The sequence below is a fragment of the Tupaia chinensis genome, unplaced genomic scaffold (genome assembly GCF_000334495.1).
Source record: "Tupaia chinensis unplaced genomic scaffold, TupChi_1.0 Scaffold000042_1, whole genome shotgun sequence".
NCBI classification, from domain to species: Eukaryota; Metazoa; Chordata; class Mammalia; order Scandentia; family Tupaiidae; genus Tupaia; species Tupaia belangeri.
Genome location: NW_006159497.1, coordinates 139,535 through 147,498, shown reverse-complemented (window position 1 = coordinate 147,498; position 7,964 = coordinate 139,535). Strand labels below are relative to the sequence as shown.

The 7,964-nt window shown below is 48.3% G+C and overlaps 1 protein-coding gene across 2 annotated transcripts in view; it reads left to right on the top strand.

Moving 5' to 3' along the window:
* The window catches only part of ABAT (4-aminobutyrate aminotransferase), a 90,361-nt gene that overhangs the window by 27,491 nt on the left and 54,906 nt on the right, over positions 1–7,964 (top strand). Inside the window, exon 1 of one of the 2 annotated variants that reach the window (XM_006140705.3) lies at positions 329–348. The exons of the other annotated variant lie outside the window; for it this stretch is intronic. The gene's annotated coding sequence lies outside the window, so the exon portion shown is untranslated. Of the gene's footprint in view, positions 1–328; positions 349–7,964 lie in introns of those variants that run through there. 2 annotated transcript variants of the gene reach the window in all.

Sequence of the window (7,964 nt, the reverse complement as noted above, 5' to 3'; positions counted from 1 at the left end):
AGAGCCGAGAGGATGTGGCTCTTTTTTCTGCCTTAAACCAAGCCGAGCTTAAAACATCGTTCTTTTAAAAATCTGTGTACTATTGTTCCTCTCCGTTTCTCTCTCTCGGTTTCTGTGTGAGTTTTCCTCTCTGGTTCTGTCTGAGAACCCCTCTCTTCCTGAATCCATCTTTCAGGCTGTCTCTTCCCTCCTCCTCCACGTCTCTCCATCCCTCTTCCTCACACGCTGCTGGGTACCAGCTGAGCAGGCGCTTCCCCCAAAGCTGCTTTGCTTCCCAGGGCCCTTCCTCCCTCCTGCGCTGGAGCCCATGGTCTGGGGACTGCCTGAAGCCCAGAGCACCGTCCTGAGGTGGGTGCTGGTCCCTGGCGGCCCTTCTCAGGATGGACCCAGCGGCTGCATCCTGGGGACTCCACAAAATGACATAAAGCAGGCGTGTTGAGCAGGCGAGCTGGGCTTGCTGCAGGACCTGGACTCCCAGGCACCGTGAGTGCAGGCGTGTGTGTGCATGTGTGTCTGTGTGTCGTCACATGTTTACATGCATCCTGGCGTGTGGAGTTGTGTCTCAATGTGCTGTTGGGGTGTTGTGCTTGCACGTGCCTCTTTGTGTGAAAGACACACACATATTCATGCAAAATGTTGAAGGCTCTTTGTGAATGAAACGGCAAGATGCGCCCCCTTTAAAGTGGGAACTAAAGACAGGAAACGATAGGTAAGGTGCTTGCTTCATCAGCAGGCTCACAGGACCCGCATCTCCCTGCTTCTGCCTTCTCATCCCAGGATGTGTGGCAAGGGTCACCTTGAAATGCGTTTTTGCTCAAGCCCCAAAAGAAACGCCTCCTTTTCGTTCTAAGGGCTAGAACAGAGAGTGCACGCACACACCCCTTTATCTTGGGATTGCTGGCAGGGGGCATTTTGCTTTCTTCCTGCCCAAGACAGGAGTTGGCAGCGAGAATCTCAGCTGAAAGCCGGAGCGCGGCTCTTGCTGTACCTTTTACCCCGGGGTCAAATACAAGTTTGTTTTGATTTTTTTCACAGCAATAGCCCTTGCCCCCAAGACAGAAGAAAATATTTTAGAAAACAAAATTTCTTCACAGGATGCATGCCATTTCCTGCAGTCTCTGTGTGCAAGCCAGCAGCCACGTCACTGCTAGAAGGGACTCTTTCATGCTTTGCCTGTTCCTGAATGTCTGGGAGGTTTGGCAGCTGGTTGGTGGGTCCGGGTAGATGCCGACCAACTGTGGAGGCAGCGCTGCCTTGGGCACCCTGGGAGAGGACAGAGCAGAGACAAAGACCAGCCTCAGGAAGTTTCTAGTCCGAGTAGGAGTGCACTCGATCACACGGGCACCTACACAGAGACATACCCAAGAACGCACTCCTCCAAGAACCACTCTCCTCCCCTGCCCGACCTCTGCCTGCCGCTTCTGTGCACCCCCAAAGCTCTCCTCACTTCTGCACGTCTCTGTTCCTGCACCAGGACATCTTCAACTCCCACCCCAGTCAGTTCACATGGTGTTCCTCGATTTGCCTCAGTACCTGGGCCTCCTGTGACATGTCCTGCCGACCTCTGTCCCCGCCTTTACCTGGGAGCTGCAGTTTATTGTAAAGAAAAATATCGATTAAGACAAAATACACACAAAGCAACTGACCTGGACTCTTAAAAGGTTGGTGTTGTGAAAGGCTGAAAAATAGTTCCGGGTTAAAAGAAATTAAAGAGCCATGAACCCAAACCCAGTATGGGGTCCTATCAGCCACAGAAGAGGTTTTGGAGGCAAACGAAGAAATCTGAGTATAGATAACATGTTCGATCATAGTGTTGTAGCAAGGACACATTTCCTGAGAGTGAAAGACTTTCTGTCACAGATCACTTCCACCAAGGTTATGTGGAATGTGCTTGCTCTTATAAAATACAGGCAGGAAGGAGCCAGCAGGTGGTTTGGTGGTTAAGGTGCTGGACATGCCCACTTGGTTGACCACGGTTCAAGTCCCGGACCTGGTGGCTTGCTTTCTCACTTTCCCTCTCTCTGTGTGTGTGTCTCTCTCTGGTCAAATTAAAAATAAATGAATGAATAATTTTAAAAAGCAATAGAATAAAATAAAACATAGCCTGGAGGATTTAGGGATGAAATACCAGAGTGTCTGCAACTAACTCAAGTAACTCAGAAGACAGGAGAAGATGGATGGTTGAATGAACAGACTGACAGGCAGAGTATGTGCAGATACGTCAGTGTGAACTGTTGGTGGTTGGGACCACGGGGGGGTCGTTGAGCTGTGCTGTAACTTCCTGTAGGTTTGCACATTTTGATCACCTGCTGCATGCTATGTACACTGCCTCGCTGTGTACACAGCTTTTCTTATTTAATCCTCAGAGCAGCTGGGGATGGGCAAGCTCTATTGTACCCACTTTCTAGCTGAGAAAACAGAGGCAGAGCCAGAGGCAAGCCCAGGCCCAAAACCACATTATACTCTTGTCCCCTGTTAGTGTGAAACTGCTAAACACACCTCAGTGGTTGTGCACATTCACAAGAAGCACTCAGGAACTCTGGCCTTTTACTGTGTCACAGAGGGTTAGAGCACCAGGTCTAAAGGCAGCCTGGGTTTATATCCTGGCTCAGGTACTGTGTAATGTTGAGCAAGTCACTTAACCTCTCTGTGTTTTCATGTCTTTTATATATTTATTATTATTATTGTTATTTTTTAGTTAGCATGGTTAGTGGGCCAACCAGATGGTATAGTGATTAAAGTGATGATGTGGTTTGAGTCTCGGACCCAGTGGCTTGAAAAACAGATCGGGCATGTGTGTATGCATGCCCAAAATCCCAAGAGGAGAATAGAGGAGAAGGGTTTGTGGTGTGGTTGTCTCCCCTAGGATGATTTCTCACTTTCCCTCTCTCTTTTTCTCTCTCCTGCAAACGTATGTACAAAAAAAAAAAAAAAAAGAGTGGATAGTAATAGTATCTACTTTAGAGGCTGCTCTGAAAGTTACGGGTATTGTTATATGTAAAGAACTCAACAGCATTGTCAGACTGGGTAGGTAGTCAGTTTTTGTGATCATCTACTGGTATAGTACTTTACTGTACTTGTTACTGTAACCTCCTGCCCTCCCCACAGGTCATAGACCCAGTGGTCCCTGGGTTCAATAAGGTGCATTATTCAAATTGAGTTCAATTGTTTTACTTTTCTAGTGTGACAACCAGAAAAATGTAAAATTACTGGATGGCTTGTATTTGAGGCTGGCATGATACCTCTGTTGGGCAGCGCTGCCTTAGACCAAACTACCAGTGACTTCAATATGATTTCATAGTGAACCAGGCCAGCAGGTGATAGCCTAGTGCACCAGTTTCCCATTTACTTGAACCACACCCCAGCCTTGGGTCTTTAGCTTAGACTCAAGTCTCCCAAACAGTCCATCAGGCACCTCTCTCTGATGGAATCATTGCTGCTGGTCAGACTGTCTTTCCTTTTCCTTGTCAATATACATCCAACACACTGATTTTTATACCCAGAGAGTTTGTCAAGTAGCCTAAAGATGTTTGTGAGGCAGAACAGTGGGTAGAAAAAAACTGAAGTTAGAATCAAAGGAGCAAATTTAGGAATTACATTACAATCCCAGCTCACTCAATGGGGTGATCTTGGGCTCATTTCTCAACTTCAGTGCAGGGAAGCAGAAGAGCACTAGCTTCAAGTCTCAGAGACTTGGCTTTGAAGCCCAGCTCTGCCACCAACAAGCTTTGTGACACAGAACAGTCACTTAACCTCTCTGAACTTTAGTCTCATCCGTGTAGTAGGATTGATGATGCCTATTGGTGACACTGCTACAAGGGTGTGGGGTAGGATGGAGCAGAGCAAATACCCACGCCAGCAGCTGGCACAGGCAAGTGTTTGTGCCCTTAATCTCTGCACTCTCAACAGGATTCATATTGTCCCCAGTAGCTGGGTGTAGTAACACATGCCTGTAATCTCAGCTGCTGGAAAGGCTGAGGCAGGAGCATCACGACTTTGAGGCCAACCTGGGCAACACAGTGAGATTCTCTTTCCTTTTTATTTTTTAAGACCTGCATTGATTCAAATATCTTATTGTTTATGTATAAAACACAGATAGATACAGGACAGGCAGATGGCATAATGGTGACATCGCTGGACTGACTCCCACATAGTTGACCACAGTTCAATTCTTGTCGGCTTAAAACTTACACTGGGTGTGTATGTGTGCATGCCCAAGATCCCAAGAGAAGAATGGAGGAGAAGGGATTGTGGTGTGGTCATCCCCCTGGGGGGGGTGATTTCTCACTTTCTGTCTGTCTGGTGAGCGCATGCACCCTGTAGCAAAAATCTCTCTCGGGGACCAGCAGTTGGCGTAACAGCTATGTCACTGGACCCCTACATATCGACCGCAGTTTGAGTCCCAGACCTGGTGGCTTAAACTCACACCAGGCATGTGTGCATGCGTGCCCAAGATCCCGAGAGGAAAATGAAGGAGAAAAGATTGCGGCATGACCATCCCCCCTGGGGAGTGATTTCTCGCTTTCTATCTCTCTGTCTCTCTCTGTCTCTCTGGCGAGCGCACACGCCCTATAGCAAAAACCTCTCAAAAAATAAAAATCTCTCAAAAAAACCAAACAAAAGCCACATAACACAGTATTTAAAAAGGCATACAGTATATTTGTGGATTTAAAGTTTTGTGAGAGATTTGTCTACCAATGAATCTGTAGAGGGACAATAATAATTAAAAAAAAAAAAGTTTGAGCAACTCTGTATTTATTAATCAGACTGTCCAGGTTCTGAGGTGACTTTTCGGTCCTGAATGATGGTTAACAGAACACAGGGTCAGAACACCACCACCGAGTTCAGCTAGGGTTTGTTGACTGTCCGTTCGTGCCAGGCACAGTTCCAGCCCTGGAAAGTGGTGGCAAACAGACTGTCCCAGGCACGGGCCCTCAAGAGTTGCCTCTGAGGTCCCCGGGGCCAGTCACTGCCTCTGGGACCTTCGGGGATCTGAGTTTGAGGGCTGAGTTCGAGTCTTCCTCCCCGCTCCTTTTCTAGGGTAGGACTCCCCTCCTGAAATTCCTGCTAACTGCATGCTCAGCTTCCAGGTGCCCGCCTCCATAGCCTCCATAGTGGGGAACCTGCCTCCCACGGGCTGTGAGACCTGCAAGGAGAGGCGCCCTGCCCTGTTCAATAGAAGGCACATCACGCAGCACCACCCGAGAGCCCGAGGCCCACCCCCAGGCTGGAGCCAGCCTGTCTCGTAGTCTGTTTGCTTTGGGTGCTTTCCCCTCCCAGGGGACCCTGCAGTCGAGAACGAGCCCAGGCACGGCATGTTTGTGGGCTCATTCCTGCCTCTCCGGTTGCGAGCCAGATGGTCACACACTTGAAAAGCCACCTGAGAGTAGCATGCAGGGGACAGGTGGCCTCAGGCCTGAACAGGCAGGCAGGCAGGGTTCGTCCTGGTCAGTCCCCAGCCCCTTTCCAAGGGGGAGGCTAGGAAAGGACTATTGTGGTGACCTCGTAGCTCAGGGGTCACATGTGTCCCTGGGTGGAGCACCCTTCCATTGAGTGTAGGAAGCGTTGCCGGGCCTTCTCTGGGTGAACCATGGTCCCAGCTGCCGGGGATGCCGAGGTGGGCCGGCCCTTCACTCTGGTATTGTGCTGAAGACCTCATCACACTGTGTTTACCCAATTGTCGCTTGTCTCTTCTGCCAGAATGGAATGCAGAGATCTTGCCGGCTGGTTCCCCCACCACGACCTGTGTCCTTACGACTTGCATTGTGTCGTCAAGCAGTGGGTGGTGGGCAACTCTGCCAGTGAATGGACGGGTACAGTTCACAGGCTGAGGGAGGGCTGTGCAGACCAGCCCGAACAGATTTACTCTCTTTACTTAGTAAGTTTATGTTCCTGTAAAAGTGTCCGAAAGTCATCAAGTGGAGGTATGTTTCCTCAAAGTAAGGTTGGAGAATGCCTCCTGATGAGAGCCAGGAAACCCAGCTGGTTTTGCATTCCAGACACTTTCGTGAGCTATCCCCCCAACCCAGGATAATTGGCACAAATTTTACTTAAGATATGCAGCTCTGAGTGGGAGAGCGTTGGGAAGCCATTGATTTTTTCCTTTATGAGGAGGGAGGGGGACCAAGGCCCTGCACCTGACAAGAGCATCCTGTGCCCTTTTTCTCCACAGGGAGCTTCATACCCCAGCCCCCTCTGGTGCCGTTTTGTGTCCTCCGGGCCCCACTCCTCACTAGTAAGCCCCAGCTAAGGAGTTAAAAAGGCTCTGTTAGCCTGCAGCTACAACTCCAGCCATCTGCCCCCTGGCTTCCCATGAGAAGACTTCAAGGCTCCCTCAGGGAGTGGATTAAGTTTTATGTCATATAAACTAGCTACCAGATGGGGAGGTGGGTCTTCAAAATCAAAACACCAGAACCATGCAAGAGGCCCACATGTTTGGCCAGGGTCAGTCAGATGATGAACAGCCATCACAGTCGGGTCAAAAACAAGGCGTGAGCCTGCCTGTTTGATTCAAATCGTTTTCACAGAACGGGCTGCCATTGATGAATCAGGGCACTTTTTCATGCTATTTCCTTTAATTTTTTAAAATTTTATTTATTTATTCATTTATTTTAATTTGGCCAGAGAGACACACAGAGGGGTGGGGAAGAGTGAGAAAGCAAACCACCAGGTCTGGGACTTAAACTGTGGCCTGCTACGTGGTAGCGTCCAGCACCTTCACCATCACGCCACCTGATGGTCCTTTTCATGCTATTTCCTTATGCCTCCTCTTCACTAGCTATCCCGACCCAGATGTTTAAAGGGTTGGCTAGAAGAATAGATAACAAGAAAAGGTAGGCAGACTCTTTATTTTGGATTATTTTTTTTTAATGCGTTATTCTCCGTTACTTGGATCTGCCCTAAATACTGTGGAGCTGTAAAAATGTCAGTTCTTCCAGGCAAGGGACCTCTTAATCCATTCTGCTGCTCTAATGGAATACCACAGATTGGGCTTCTTATAAGCAATGGAAAAGTCCCTGCTCACAGTTCTGGAAGCTGGGAAGTCTAAGACCATGGCGCCAGCAGGTTCAGTGTTTGCTGAGGGCTCTGGTTTTGGTGCATAGGCAGTGCCTTCTTGCTGTGTCTTCACATAGTGGAAGGGTTTCTAGGGTATCACTAGGGCACTAATCCTATTCATAAGGACTCCATCCTTGTCATGTAATCACCTCCCAAAATTTCTACCTCCTAATACTGTCACCATGGGATAAGCTTTTGACACATGGATTTTGAGAGGACACAAACATTCCCTCTGTCTTAAGGACCTTACGTCCCATTGGGTGAGAGAGGGAAGGAAGGGACTCTGGGCTCTGCATCCTGGAAGGGACAGGGTTAGGGAGTGCCAGGTCTGTGCCGGGCTCGGATCTGCTCAATGAGAGTAATAACGGGTCATGGACGATGAGTGCGTGGTGAGAAGATGAGTCTTCAGGAAGCTGTAGATACGGACAACTTAACTACTGATGTTCCGTTTTCTCAGACAAAGGGCATGTTTGAGTCTGAATTCTCTGATGAAGGTTGCTGGGTGAAGACTAAAGCCATCAACATGATAATGAGCCAAGACTGTAGTCTCTGAACCCAGACAACCTTGATTCTAACCCAGCTCCACCACCTCCTGCTGCGTGTCCCTGTGCAGGTGACAAAACCTCAGTGGAGCTTATCTCCTCCCCTGAAAACTTGACACAGTAGTATTTGTCGTCCAGAATTAGATGAGATGGTGTGTGATGACTTGATGCAGTAGGCATTCATTTGTTAAATCAAAAGATACTTAAATACATGTGCATAAATGAAATATCCTTTGTAGTAATTACAGAAAGTTTCATATATTTCATATATTTCTCAGGGGAAAAAAGAGAAGCATTTTTTTTCTTTTTCTTTTTTTTTTTTTTTTTTTTTTTTGAGAGGTTTTCGCTATAGGGCGCGTGCATTCG